General features: G+C 41.6%; 1 protein-coding gene across 4 annotated transcripts in view; it reads left to right on the forward strand.

Annotated features, from left to right (window-relative positions):
- AUH (AU RNA binding methylglutaconyl-CoA hydratase) overlaps window positions 1–16,207 on the forward strand; it is a 150,769-nt gene that overhangs the window by 118,671 nt on the left and 15,891 nt on the right. The gene's annotated exons all lie outside the window — the stretch shown is intronic.

Genomic DNA, 16,207 nt, shown 5'->3' on the forward strand with positions numbered 1-16,207 from the left:
TCCCCCTCACATCTTGCCAGCTTTAGACAAGAAGGATGGGCACAGTCCATGAGTGTTTTTAGGGACAGCGCAGGGGTCAAAGGTGCACTCCCTCTAGAACACAGGGGAGGAGAGGGCCAGAGCAGGCTCCCCAGGCTCGCATCCTGGCTCCAGGCCCTACCTTAGGCCTCCGTTTTCTTATCTGTGTGGAGGAAGATGATAGTCCCTACATCCTAGGGTAGGTGGAAGGATTGAATGAGATAATGCCCATAAGTCACTTGGCACCCGTTTGCTTCTGTCAGCAGATGTCAGCTCCAGTCATTGATGCTTCATAGGCTTCTCACTCAGGCACTTCCTACTCAGTCATCTTGGTCCCACTGATCTTGTTTCATTTATTTTCACTTTTGCTTTACTTTTTACTCAACCCTTGCTTAATTGTTGGGGGTGATTAGTGATTAGGTGATTTTTATATTTTTCTTCTTTCTCCAGCTTTCCTCTTATCAGATAAAAACCAAAATGGCTGTCTTCTGTGGGACTGCCTGCTGAGAAGTGGGGCCTTGTTTCTCAAAAAGCGTTCTGATTTTAAAACTTTTCATTGGCTGCCATTGCACCCCTTTGTCTTCCCATGGGAAGAGGGTGTAATAGTCTCATACTTTTCACAGTTCTGCCCATTTGCCAACTCTGTGCCTGGGGTAGGCCATGCTTCCCCATGGGGCTCCTGGGGTGGGCCGTGGTTCCAGTTCCCACCTGCTGGGCCCACACTTGAAATCTCTTGTGTGTGCTCCCAGCCCTGCTCTTCATGCTTGTGCCATGCAAGTGTGTCACTTCCTCTCTCGTTGCTTTTTTCCTCCCCACCTCTCATCCCTTCCCTCTCTGGTTATTCAACTAATTGTTGTTGCTCTGATTGAGTTCAAAGAGGGTGTCTAGGAATTAGTTGTGAGCTAGCTAAATAGAGAAATCTGCAATATACATTTTAAATTTGTAATCAATGCATATTTTGTTTTCAGTGTTTAAAGAATTTTTCATTTAAAATACTGACAGTATGGCTTACTTTTAACCTTTAACCTCTGCATCTCAAATAATTTTTCAGAGGTGCACCTTGGTAAATCCATTGTTGCCATAAACCATATTTTGTACAGTGACAATACTTTGATGGTTCTTGCTAGGAGAGCAGTAATTAATACTCGTCACGTCTAGAACTTCCCTTCACACATTCTCCTGGAACAGGGTACAGGACAGGGATTGCCCCCTCTGGAACCTGCCATTGTGGGTTTAGAACCCTCAGGACACTGGTAAGCGGAGTGAAAGGAAGTCACTGACCTATTCCTTACCAACATACTTAACAGTGCCTGTAGGAAGCTAGTTGGGAGATGTGGATGGGAAGGAAAAAGTGTCAACATTTATATGAATTTCAAATGTATCTTACCTCTAGCTGTGCCTTAAAATGTTTTGAAATATGAAAACTAAAAAATATGTTAAAACATGTTTATTAAACTTGCAGCTTAAGTTTATGTTCAGTTTAATATAACTGACTACATTAAGTTTATGTGCAAATTCAGTAACTAGGAAGTCTACAGGTGGCCAATGTTGTGAAGTTATCCCCCAACATTTTATTATGACAGCTTTGGCCAATGTTATTTTAACTGATATTCTATTAATACTATACAGTGAACCTTTTACAAATATTGGATGATTTTTATAAATTACCCAACTGAACCTAAAGAAGCAATAGTTGTTGGTGAATACATTCATTTTATATGTTGTGGGTAGTTTTTCTTGCTGGTTTAGACAGAGATTTTAGTTGTTTTATGGTATGCCTTGATTTTACTTTTGTTTGGGATGGGAGGGAAAGATCGTTTGGTTTTGTTTTGTTTTTCTTGAGATATGCCTTAGAGTTTTGAAAAACTGACTGGATGTTGGATATGTTTTATAATATAATTTGTTTCCAGTAAGTTAGAGTTTCTTTGCTATGCTAAGAAGAATGGCTCATTCCACTTTGTTAATATGAAACAGTTGTTGACTAGTTCGTTAAATAACAAAATCTTCTAATGCTGTCCTTTTACAGAGTGTTTGATGATTTTCCCGATGAAGAGTAAAGCTATCTAGTTCACCTTTATAGCTTTAGTTATAGTCAAATATCCTGCTTGTTTTAATTTGCTCATTTTGCTGCTCGTTTTCTGTTAAAGGTTACAAAGAAAAAAAAAAGTGGGCTGCTTCACCCGGGCTGATCTCCAGCAGGAGACCCCAGAAGGTGCAGGGTGGGACACATGACACATCGGCTCAGGCCCCTCTGCACAGGTTCTGTGCTTTGTGGTCAGTTCCACATCTTTCATGTCTCAGGCCTTTTCTTGTAGCACTAGCCCTAAAAACTGTAAGATAAGATTGAGGTGGGCCAGCACAGAGAATAGAAAGCGAGGAGGAAGATCTGCAGCGAAGTGAGGAGGCAGAGTGTTGTGCACCCTTCCATCACACGGGCCTTGCCGTGTAATTCATTTCTCTCCAGCAACACCTGCCCAACCGGAGCTGACTGCTGTGTGATTTTGTTTTGAAGCTTTCTGCCCATTGTCACTGCCTCTGATAACAGATGAGATAGGTAATAATTCATTTTTCCTTTTGTTCTGATTACCCAGTTATATTCGTATGCTTATTAAGTCTCGCTGAGGCTTAGCCCTGGCAAAGATAGCTAAGGAGCTATGGGTCTCAGGTTTCTGGTCTCTGTTAGTGGTAGGTAGCTGACTGTTAGGAAAAGCAGGTGACTTGCAGAATGAGACATAGCTAATCCACCACTGATTTACTAGTGCATATGGATCTGGTGGCCACCTTACCGCTCTGAGCCTTCAGTTTTCAGATTTGTCAAATGAAGATAATTATGATAGTCACCTCATAGGATTCTTTGAAACATTCTAAGAGTAATGTATTCCATTACATATTACATAGTACCTAGTAAGTTCTCAATACGTGGTAGTTATTTACCTGTTAATAATGGTGTTGCTATGCCCAGAATCTTTAAATTTTCATCATGTGCCCTACTTTTGATAAAGAATATCAGAAACATTCTTGTCTTCATGTCCACTCCATTCTTTGGTCATTTCTAGGTAACATGAAATATTTTCACATATTATTTCTTTTATTCCTGATATTTTACTATCTGATAACACCTGGTAAACTTAGCCAGATGTTTTGTGTTTCTAACATGCAGTTAGTAAGGATTTCTCACTTACATCTTAAGTCTTTTATTAGAACCCTCATTTAATGAAAACATGAAAGTTCAGTTTTTATGAAATGGAGTGTTCACTCTTTATTGTTACAGTTATTACAGTTAATTCAGAAACGCAAGAAAAACAGTTGATGTGAGGGTGTCACTTCCTTCACTTCTGACTGTGGTTGTCAAGTACGGTGTGTTTTTCATGTGTTGAACTTTCCGAAAGGATTGTTTTCCATAGTATTCTCTCCACACTTTTCCTCCTCTATTATTTTTTCAAGATAAGTGGTTCACATATTCTTTTTTACTTCCTCCTTGATTTGGAAAGAATGAGGGATGATTTTGAACTTTGGGAAATACTCTCTGAATGTTGTCTTGAAAAATACTGGGGTTTTTTGGTAAAAGGAAGATGAGTGGAAGAAAAGATGCTCCTTACAGTGTGTGCTGCTTGATCAATCTTTGTCCTCGTGGTAGGCAGCCTCTAACCTGGCTGCCTGGTGTTCACACAGTGTAATGCTGCCTGTGGAGTGAGGCTGGCCATGTTGACTTAGAAGCAATGGGACGTCACCTCTCAGATAGGTTGGTAAAAAGACTATGGCTTCCTTGACTCACTCGCCCTGGCAATGCCTTGTCAAGAGGCAGCCCTGCAATGTAGCTTATGTGTGCAGGACCGAGAAGGCCTGCCAGCCGTGGGGAAGGGAGCCTGGAAGCAGGAGAGCCAGCCAAGCTCTTCCTGGATTCCTGACCCCTTAGAATCCATCAAAGAGTAAGTGTTTGTTTTAAACCACTGAGTTTTAGAGTAATTTGTAGTGCACAATAAATAACTATTATTTAAATCATTAGACATGATAACATAGTTTCTTTCTTAAACAGACTACATGGTTTATGCTTTACCGTATTCAGTGTCCAGTTGGGCTAGGAAATATTACATAGTTGATTTGTTTTCACCATTTAAGAGAGTTTGATTTTTTTTTAAAGTATAAAATGTTAAATACAACTCTTAAGGGGTGGAATCTGTAGATATCAAGGTATTAAGTTTGACATTTTGCTTTAGTAGTTACATGATTTGTCTAGTAAGGTAAACATGAAACATTATATCTCTGGCAAATGTTACTGCATTAAAATAATGTAATCAAGACTTTTCTTTAGGTCTGGCTTATGTATTCATGTTCATTTGACACAAGTATATATGTATTATACATACATAATACATATTATGTACTTACCACAAAACCTAATAAAGGAAAACCTAACACAAAATCTCAAAAAGGAAAAAATATCCAGCCTAGCCATAATCCTTGTAATACATTTGTAGATACTAATATGACTTTAAATCAATCACATATACTTATATATAATATATAACATATTGTCTATATAAATAACTAGGGATTAGAATGAAAAAGTGCAACACATGTAAGACATAGTTGGTTAGGCATGTTATGGCATGATATTTTTACTGTAGGTAGGTAGATGTCTTACTACAGCCCTAGTAATTGATCTGATACATGTATGCTGCTACAGAAGAGTCCATTGGATCCCCTCTTTCTATTAGTTTTGTTTCTCTGGACAGTTTCCATGTACCTGGGATAGGTGTTATGTTCAGAAGTCTGTTGGGAAGATCTCAGTTTAGATCAGGCTGGCCGATACCACTTCTCTTGTGTATGTTGAGCAACTGTATTGTAAGATTATCATTTAGATTCTGAATGTCTTCCTTCTTAGGTCACTTTTGTGTGACCCAGGTTGTCTAGACCACAGAACGCACTTATCGCTAGGCATCAGCTGGCTGTTTTCCCACTTTGTGCTGTGCAGCATCCTCCTACCCTGGCCATGAACTGTAGAGATGTTGTGTAGACCTTCTCCCTCAGCTGCATCATTGACTAAGACATTGGGCATGTTGAAATGAACTGTAGGTCATGTCAAGTTTCTTTGGTTTTGAACAGAAACCAGTGTTGCCACCAAAAGGGAGCTCATGGGAGGCTAAAGGGCCCCCAGAGACTCTCTCAGTGGCAGGAGACTCTAGACCTGTGCCATCTAGTATTGTAGCCACTAACCACATGCAATGATTTAAATTTAAATTGATCAGAATGAACTAAAAATTAAAACTTGAGCCATACTAGTCACATTTCAAGTGTTCAGTAGCCACATGTGGCTAGTGACTTCTGTATTACATAGTGCAAACACAAACCCTTTCCACCATCACAGAAACTTCTCCCTGGAAGTACAGCTCCAGATAGCCTTACCTGGACGCCTTCACTCCAATTTACTAGCCCAGCCATTCCTTCCATTGCTCTGTTCAAGATCCACGCTGAAGGAGAGAGAGTTGATTGGTCTGACTTAAGTCATGTGCTCACGTCTTGGTCATATGGGTGTGAGAGAGGGTTGGGCAGGAGAAGCCTCCAGAGACCTCTCAGAGCCACCAGGGCAAGCACCTGAGTTCACAGCCTCAAGACAGCACTCAAAGGCAGAGGGGTGCACAGTGCTATTGGTGGGAGCTGGCCAAGAATGGACAGATGCACACCATGGCAGTCTTTAAATAAAAGATTTTGAAAGGAAGATTTTGTGTTCCTCTGGTAGGTAACAATACATCCTTCAAAATATTTTTTAAAAACATATCACAATGTATCAGCAAATATTTGTTTTTAAAGATGCATGTAAACATTAAAAAATAAGCATAATTTTGTTTTTAATGATTAAGACTTGGGTGTGTCTGTTTCTCTAACAGTGTGTGGCATAATAGTTGAAAAAGCTTTCTATAATAAATATTAATGAAAGCTGTATCACAAAAGTGTTTAATTGTGGCCAGTTTGCTTAATTTGCTCTGGAAAAACGTTTTTGCTGTCCAGCCTTCCTTCCCCATTCCAGTCCTGATTGCTAAAGGCTTCTCTACCATAATCCACAAAGAGCTCAAACTAATATGCTTCAGGCAGGTTCTGCTGGGGTTGAGCCAGTTAGGTTTTTCTCCTTACATAGCCCTCTGTCTTGTGCGTGTGTGTGTGCGTGTGTGCGTGTGTGTTTTCATTGCTTTACAACAGGCCTCAGTGAATAGGAAGCATTACAACACTTTAAACATTGGTCACAAATGGAAGGATAAATATTTTTATGGTTTTTGTATGATTGTGACACAATTTAAGACTAGTAAACATGCCATGTTTGTTCACATAGCTCACTCCTCTTTAACCCTGATGCTTTCATTGTAAAGTGAGAGGAAGTTAGTTTTGTAAGCATCAAGCCCTGATGTATGAAGAAAGCTCTTGCCTAGGCCATCTGACACAGAGTTCCACAGGAATCAGCTTGCAGTGGGCTTTATAATCCAAAGCTAGCATTGTACTGCAGTGTTTCCTCCCATGGTTCAAGGAAAAAACAACCTGAAGTGGGGCTTTCTATTTATGAGAGAAGATTTATAAGTAATTCAAAAGTGGTATTTACTATCAGAAGTCAGAGATCACTTCTAAGCATATCAGCAAATGCCCTCAATTTGGTATCCACATACTTTTAACTTGGAAGATTTGTTATGAGCATCCCCCTTTGTCAGTATGACTTCTTTCTTTGTGCTCTCTTGAGAAGGGAAAAGATGAAGGATTAAAAAAAACAGAACAAAAAGCTTGGGTTTTCCACCGTTAAATGTTACTAAAACATACTTTATAATCCAAAATCATAAGGTATGGTCAGTTCTTTACACATTACATTGTAATTGAATGTGAAATGTCAAATAAAGCTTGCTTTAGATTATTTTAATACATGTAAATATAAAAAGGGGGAAGTAACATCTATATTTCACATTATTCTGTACTTTGAATTTAGGTCTTTTGGTCTTGGAGGAAAGGGGAGAGTAGTCTCAGATTGCTGCCAACATCTCCCCATGGCATTGAAGGTTCTCATGGCTCCCAAGAGGCAGCAGGGAATACAGGAGATAACCAGATATTTTAAATATTTTACTTCTTGCCTTCTCTGGCAAAAGCTTGCTGTGCTTTAAGCCTCTGCTAAGACAGGTTGCTACTTCAAAGTAAGTTGTGTTTTAAGTAGTATAATCGCAGGAGATTATTACCTAGGGAGAAAAATTCTTGATGTCTTCTCAAAAAGATTAAATGAAGGAAAAATAATAAACAGTAATATTACATTTCAAGTATATCTTTATTCTATCCAAGTGATACATAAACATGAAGACATTTTGTTGCATGATGAAAACAGTTTTGCCACTTGTGGTAGTGTCTGCTAATTGCCTACCCATTTTCATTTTCCCTTAGTGATAGAGTCCCAGTTTTATTCTCTATGCTATGGCAAAACACTCAGCAAGGAAACTACATTTCCTAGCCTCCTCCAGCTACACATGGCCAAGTTCTAGGCAGTGAGATGCAAACAGATACTGTTGTCCAGTACTTAGTCAGTGGCTTTGAAAATGGAGCACTCCCTTCCCATTCCCCCTTTTCCCTTCCTGCTATTTGGTTTGCAGACCTGATTGCAAGGCTTCAGCAGCCTTTTTGGACCATGAGATAATCTGAAAGGACAGAAGATGCAGCCTGAGGATGACAAATGAGAAACATTGAGGGAACCTGGTTTCTAACAGTGGTCATTTGTGATATTTATGCAACCCTGAAAAAACTGGTCCCAAAATTTTGTTTCTGACTTTTAAGCTTTCAAGAAAGTGGTTAAATCAAAGCAATAAAATTAGTATAAAACGGACACTGAAAAGGTTGGCAATCCAGTAGCCCATGCAGTGAAGTACTGACTAGCAAAAAACTCATTCCCCATACTCCCTTGGTAATGCTCATCCTCAGTGCTCGTCATTTGTTAGAAAAGAGAAGCTTTGAATCTCAATGCAAAATCTTTAAAAGAATTCAGAACATACCATATGAAATCATTGCTATTGTAAATAAACTTGATCATGATGTGAGCAAAAGCGTTACATTTAAAAATGTAGCTCCACTAAAAGGAATCAAGGTCTGAGGAGGAAAGGTACAAGATGAGCTTGGAACATTTTGTGATACCAGGTAACAGGAAGTTATTGATGACTATTTTGGTCATGTCAAAAGGACTTCACAGCCAATCTAAGTTCTCACTGGTCAAAGATGGGGTAGTTTGAGCATCAATAAAGATTTTAACTGCAGTGGGTTGTCATACATCAAATAGGTTAAAATCTGTAAGTTAATTATGATTTCCAAAGATTAAAAACTTAACTGTTCAGCGTTAGAGGATACTAGGGAACCACCTTGTAATTTTGAAAACTAGTGAATAAATGAAAAGAGTCAACTGCTTATAAACTAGAAACTCATTTTAATATTATTTACAGATCACAAGCAAAAGAAACAAAGATATCCATTTTGAGTGTTTTCATCCTCTTATTTTGTCTGTGGCTTCAGACAGTGAGTCAAAGCCATTCACTCCCAGGATCTTGAGTACCAACGAAAGAAATTCATTTGAGTGTGAACAGTTCTCACTCCTGCCCCGGCACACAGCTTTACCGCATCACCAGGGAGCAACAGTGACTCTTGCCTCTCTCTCTCCCTCCTGTACCACCAGACTTTTCATTTGATAAGTAAACAGTTTTGAAATTCTTTGTTAATTTTGCTAGGCATTATTGGCATTCATCTTTTACCTATAACATAGCTTATTGTTTATTTTCATCACATTATCTGTTTAATGCCACATAGGAGGAAACATAATCTGTAGCTGATAGATTCATTTTCTGCACATACACGTATCCCCTAAATAATTCATTAAGAATTCAATAAGTAGGTAATTGGTGTTTAAAATGCTAAATATTATGTAGAAATTGTGGTAGACTGTTACATAGCAGTTTATGGGGTTTTTTTTCCTGCCATTTTATCGATTTGTGGGGAAATTGATTGGAGCTTTTGGTTGGCCTAGAATAAATTACTGTTTTTCCTATTTAAAAATGATGGGTTCTCAGTATTCAAATATTTGCTTTTCAGTGGCTTTTAAAACACAGAAAATTTATTCCAGAAACCATGATGAGCATTATCTATACATTGTCTCATACTGTCCATGAACTGAATTTTAGCAGTCTGTGACTGCACCTGCAGGGATCTCTTCCTCCTTCCCCTTCAGCCCAGTCACCCCACGACCTCCAGTTATGCACACCTGCTCTGTTCTGAATCTCGATTTCCTGCCTCTCACTCTGCAGCATCCTAACCTTCCAGTTCTGTTCAGACCTCACTAAGTCCTCAGGTCTGGGGACACTCACTCTCAATCATTTCCCTCTTTTCCTCTCTTCTCTCCTCACACAGCCTAGATTTCATGGTTCTTTGTGATAATCACTTTCTTACAAATGACCTTAGCTACCTTCCCACTAACCTCATAGGGGAATTGTAAGGATTAAATGAGTGAATACTCTTGGAGTACTTGGGAGGATTTACGTAGTGTTATGTAGTATCTGCTCAGTAATGTCAACGGTTGGTATTACTGAGCTCTCTCCTCTCTTCTTGTACTTGTCTGGCAAAGTTCCAGACCCCCACCCCGATCCCCCCAACCCCTGCCACCAGTTAGCTAGAAATTGCTAGGGATGGAAAAGATAATCATGCTAACTCATCTCCTGATCACACATCTCAAGTGTGTAGTTAATTTTGCCCAGCAACACTGCCATACTTCCCTAGTATGTTTGCTTTTCCACTTTCTGAAATGCATGTTCAAATCTCTTTCCTCCATCCATCTGTACTTCCTGATGTTCTTGGTACAAATTACAGGAAACCCTATTTCAGCTGGCTTAAACAATAAGAAAATACTCTGTAGCATCACAAGCAGTCACAGAGTAAGGTGTCTTCAGGATTGATAAGGTCAGCAGCCTAGTGCTGTCTTTCTGCTGTGCCATCTTCAGTTTGGAGACTTTGCCCTTGCCACCTTCCATCATGGTCACAAGGTGGCTGCCATAGCTCTAAGTGTCACATGTAGAGGTGACAGCATCCTGGAAGAAGACCTGTGTATTCCTGAATGTCTTTATTTCAGTGAAGAATATCTTTCCTAGAAGACCCCTGCAGACATAGCTTTATTGAAGGAAGGGTAGGGTGAATAGTGGTAGAACAGGAACAGGTGACTTATAAAATGTGGTTGGCTGCACCTGAGCAGCTGAACAGCCTCAGTGAGCACCTGTCCAGGTCTTGCTGACATTTGTCTAAACAGTCTCCCTAAGTGATCTTATTCAGGACCTTGGTTTTGAATGCCACCTGTATGATACTAATCATTGGTAAACCTTATTCTCTGTGTCCAGTCTCACACATGACTGCTCCACTCTTATGTGTAAAAGATACCTTATACTTACCTTGGCCAGAGCACAGCTTCCCCCTCCTCCATTCTTGTCAGTGTTCATAATATTGGACACTCACATACTCAGGCTAAAAATCTAGCCATTAGATTGATTTTCCTTTCTCCCAGCATCCATTTAACTAGCATTTCAGACAACACTTACTCCAAGTCCTCCGCATCTCTCTCCCTACCTTGCGCTGTCTCAGTCCAAGCTGCCATCCTGTTGTACTTGGGTGACAGCAGTAGCTGCCTACTGGGCACCCTGTTCTGATTTTGCCCCTATCATCTCTTCTCCCCCAATCTTACAAATGATCTTTTTAAAGTGCAGATCAAATTATGTCACTTGCTGCTCAAAATCCTCCAGTGCCTTTGTGTCACTTTGCCTAGGGTAAAATGTAAACTTCTACTCCGCTTACCCAAGCTCCTGTCCTGCTCCTCCTCACATCCTTTCCTATGAGCCACAGTGGTCTCCTTCTTCAATGGGCCATACTCTGCCTCATCTTTACATCTTTGTACCAGCTGAGCTCATCACTGGGTGTTCTTCCTGATCTTCATTTGGATGTCTGGTTATATTTCAGACATTGGCCTCACCTTTATCAAGCAGGCCTTCTCCAACCACCCAATCTAAATTAGTCATCTAGTGTGCTGTCTCAGAACTCTCTTCCCTGCCTGAAATTCTCTGTGTAACACTCCTCACAGTCTCTTCTCTCTGGCCCATTGCTTCTTGCCATTTGTCTTTGCTCTCCTTCTGCAGAATGGTAAGTAATGGTCTATCTTACTCAGCACTGTGGGTTCAGCACCTAGGACAGTGCCTGGCACTTGTTAGGTTACTCAATCAATAAATTATTTATTGAACTTAAATACGCTTTATTTGGAAAAAGTAAAACGGATAAACTCCCATTCAGTTTCATCTGACTTTTTTAAAGAGAAAGAAAACTAATAGCTCTATTATTGTATGATTCGCCTTTTTGGAGAGTAAGCAATAGAAATTGACTCTGGCTACCCTAAATGAAAAGGAAATTTATTGTAAGTCTCCTGAAATCAATAGATGGATAGAGATTGAAGCTTAGAGCACAAACTGGAACCCAGGAGCCCCAGAACTAGACAGTCTATACCATGGCAGGTCTGCATGTCACTACCCTGTGCTCTTTGTGAGCTTGGCAAATCTCCATGCCATGAGGTCGCCCATTCAGACTGTCAGTCCTGGAAGCAGCATCCAGCAGGCCAGACCTGATGTAGACGCCTGTCCAGCTGTGTCAGGGCAGAGGAGGCAGCTCTGGCTCTTGGGCTTCAGTTGCAGGGATCCTCTACTGTCCAAGGCTGATACAGTGGAGAGAGGGGTGGCCAAAGGGGTCTCCAAAAGCAAGACCGGGATTTTAATGGGGGCAATGGATGTTGAGCAGCCAAAACATGGCCAACATTCAAATCATTTGGGGAACTTGTTTAGAAGTCTCTCTCTGAGCTTGTTGGAGCTCCACCACAAATAGTACAAACATCTGCCTACCCCCGTCTTCTTAGTTCATGACCATAATTCTCCCTCAAATCTCTGAGGAATCAAAATGGAATCACTGGTGTTAAAAATAACCCTGACAAATAGAATTGAGAAGCCCATGAAAAGAGGGTTCTTATGCTTGTATGCCTGATAACTAAAACCATCACAAAACACTCTGCAAAAACCACAACCTCACATGAAGGCCATTGCAACCTTATACAAAAGACACTTCTGCAAGGATGTCTGTTCAACTGCCTGTCCAGCCTCAGGCTGGCGTTACTTGTTATTGATCTTTGTAGCCAAGGATAATTATTTTGAAACAGTTACGTAATCTTCTTCATTTTTTCCTCTAAAAACCTTTGTCTTCCTTTATCTCCCTGAATATACACATTGTTTATGGCATACGCATTCCTGTTGCAATGCTTTATTCCAAGATTCCTTTTAGAGGCCCTCTCTCCATTTTTTATTTAGGTTGACAAGCTCAAATCTTCATTAGAGAATGACAGTCCTATACCACTGTTTCTCAGAAGATGCTCTCAGATGTTCAGTGGCTTCTTGTCCCCCTCAGAGTAAACCCCAGGTCCTTTTGGGCCCATGGGACCCACAGGATCTGCCCCTGCTGTGCACTTCAGCCACACTGGACCTCCTTGTGCTCCACAAGTGAATCAGTTGCAATTCCCACAAAACCTGTGCCCTATGTGTTCCTCCTGGAGATGCATTCCCCAGACCTGTGTGGGAATCCTTGCTACCTCCTGCCTCAGCTCCAGTGTCACCTGCTCAGAGCCCTTCCCTGGCCATCCTGTCTTAACTGTGCCCATCCCGACTCCATCTCCCCCTGCTTTCTTACTCTCTGTGTGTATTTCTTTCTTTATTGCGAGGCTTCCCATGACAGTGTTGAACGCCAGGAGCCAGGGGCTTTGTTTTGTTCATGGATGTATCCATGTACCAAAACAGGGTCCCTCCGTAGTGATGCTTCAATGAGTGAAAAAATGGGTTGTCATCTGTGAAATTAGTTTTAAAGGAGGAATTCCAAAATGGTCCTAAACAACAAGTAGACAGCATGTGAGGTGATGACTGCAATTACTTACTTGGTTATGTAAATTCTGCTGCTTTAATTTAAGAGAATTATCTCTCCACCTCCTGTTTTAGAGCAGTGGGTTAGTAGATTCTGCTGCCTCTTCAGCTGAATGTTGGAGCCTATTAGAAATGCAGAACCTTAGGTTCACCTCATACTCACTGAATCAGAACCTCCAAGTTGACACAGCCAAGGCAAAAAGCCTTAGAAATCCCCTTGTATATTCTAAGCATTCACACATTAGAAAGGGAAGGGCAGTGGCCAAGGCACTTTCTTTCTTCATAGCATAGTAATGCAGCTTTGGAACTCAGTTTCTGCTTGCTGATCTGGACATAGCGTCATGTAGGTACACGTAACTTCACATAGTACCTTTGGCTGGTGGGGTGTTGAAATGGCAGAAATATTATAGTTGCTTTTCTGTGGAAGGAAAAGTGCTATAAATTTACTACCCCTAGGAAGGTTTGAGGCACTTGTTTTTTAAAATTTATTTTTAACTGACAAATAATTGTATATTTATGGGGCACAATGTGATAATTTTGTTTTCGTTTTTATATTTTTAGAGACAGATCTCGCTCTGTCACCCAGGCTGGACTGCAGTGGCATAATCATAGCTCACTGTAGCATCCACTTCCTAGGCTCAAATAATCCTCCTGCCTCAGCCTCCGTAGTCAGCATGCGATGCCTGGCTGATTTTGTATCTCTATGTGTGGTAGAGACAGAGTCTTGTTATGTTGGCCAGGCTGGTCTCAAACTCCTGGGCTCAAGCTATCCCCCTGCCCCAGCCTCCTAAAGTGCTGGGATTACAGGTGTGAGCCACCACCACGCCCGGCCATAGTGTATTGATCTATGTAAACATTGTAGAAAGAGTCAATCAAGCTAATTAACATATCCACGACTTCACCAACTTATCTTTTTTTGTGTGGTAAGAACATTCAAAATCATATAGTACATACTATTATTAACTGTGGTCACTGTGAGATCTTTGTTTTTTAGTGGAAGCCTTGTGAGCTATCCTGTAATTTTCAGCTTATCTTCACATTTCTCCTCATACTCTGTAGTACTATGGAGTATCTGCAGGAGTGTCCTGGGAATGTGTTACTTGCCGATGTCGTAATCCCTGAGTATATAGCTCCAGCCCAGGGATCCTCAGAGCAGATCCTGACCAGGAGTCACGCTCTGCATTGGAAGCTGTTGGGATGGACAGTGTGAGTTTGAATAGTTTTGTAGACCTCTGTCACCTTGAATGCATTAGGGCTGCTTGTCAGACTGAAACAATTATAATTTCACCAAGGACAATCCTATTTTTTAATTCCACTGCTTAATGTCATCAGTCACCAAGACTGTTTAGAAATGGCACTTTAGATGGCCGAATAGGAACAGCTCCGGTCTACAGCTCCCAGCCTGAGCTACGCAGAAGATGGGTGATTTCTGCATTTCCATCTGAGGTACCGGGTTCATCTCACTAGGGAGTGCCAGACAGTGGGCGCAGGTCAGTGGGTGCGCGCACCGTGTGCGAGCCGAAGCAGGGCGAGGCATTGCCTCACTTGGGAAGCGCAAGAGGTCAGGGAGTTCCCTTTCCTAATCAAAGAAAGGGGTGACCGACGGCACCTGGAAAATCGGGTCACTCCCACCTGAATACTGCGCTTTTCCAACGGGCTTAAAAAACGGCGCACCATGAGATTATATCCCGCACCTGGCTCGGAGGGTCCTACCCCACGGAGTCTCGCTGATTGCTAGCACAGCAGTCTGAGATCAGACTGCAAGGCGGCAGCGAGGCTGGGGGAGGGACGCCCACCATTGCCCAGGCTTGCTTAGGTAAACAAAGCAGCCAGGAAGCTCGAACTGGGTGGAGCCCACCACAGCTCAAGGAGGCCTGCGTGCCTCTGTAGGCTCCACCTCTGGGGGCAGGGCACAGACAAACAAAAAGACAGCAGTAACCTCTGCAGACTTAAATGTCCCTGTCTGACAGCTTTGAAGAGAGCAGTGGTTCTCCCAGTAGGCAGCTGGAGATCTGAGAACGGGCAGACTGCCTCCTCAAGTGGGTCCCTGACCCCTGAGCCCCGAGCAGCCTAACTGGGAGGCACCCTCCAGCAGGGGCACACTGACACCTCACACTGCAGGGTACTCCAACAGACCTGCAGCTGAGGGTCCTGTCTGTTAGAAGGAAAACTAACAAACAGAAAGGACATCCACACCAAAAACCCATCTGTACATCACCATCATCAAAGACCAAAAGTAGATAAAACCACAAAGATGGGGAAAAAACAGAACAGAAAAACTGGAAACTCTAAAAATCAGAGCGCCTCTCCTCCTCCAAAGGAACGCAGCTCCTCACCAGCAACGAAACAAAGCTGGACGGAGAATGACTTTGACGAGCTGAGAGAAGAAGGCTTCAGACGATCAGATTACTCTGAGCTACGGGAGGACATTCAAACCAAAGGCAAAGAAGTTGAAAACTTTGAAAAAAATTTAGAAGAATGTATAACTAGAATAACCAATACAGAGAAGTGCTTAAAGGAGCTGATGGAGCTGAAAACCAAGGCTCGAGAACTACATGAAGAATGCAGAAGCCTCAGGAGCCGATGCGATCAACTGGAAGAAAGCGTATCAGCAATGGAAGACGAAATGAATGAAATGAAGCGAGAAGGAAAGTTTAGAGAAAAAAGAATAAAAAGAAATGAGCAAAGCCTCCAAGAAATATGGGACTATGTGAAAAGACCAAATCTACGTCTGATTGGTGTACCTGAAAGTGATGGAGAGAATGGAACCAAGTTGGAAAACACTCTGCAGGATATTATCCAGGAGAATTTCCCCAATCTAGCAAGGCAGGCCAACATTCAGATTCAGGAAATACAGAGAACGCCACAAAGATACTCCTCGAGAAGAGCAACTCCAAGACACATAATTGTCAGATTCACCAAAGTTGAAATGAAGGAAAAAATGTTAAGGGCAGCCAGAGAGAAAGGTCGGGTTACCCTCAAAGGGAAGCCCATCAGACTAACAGCGAATCTCTCGGCAGAAACCCTACAAGCCAGAAGAGAGTGGGGGCCAATATTCAACATTCTTAAAGAAAAGAATTTTCAACCCAGAATTTCATATCCAGCCAAACTAAGCTTCATAAGTGAAGGAGAAATAAAATACTTTACAGACAAGCAAATGCTGAGAGATTTTGTCACCACCAGGCCTGCCCTAAAAGAGC

This window comes from Pan paniscus, chromosome 11 (genome assembly GCF_029289425.2).
Source record: "Pan paniscus chromosome 11, NHGRI_mPanPan1-v2.0_pri, whole genome shotgun sequence".
NCBI classification, from domain to species: Eukaryota; Metazoa; Chordata; class Mammalia; order Primates; family Hominidae; genus Pan; species Pan paniscus.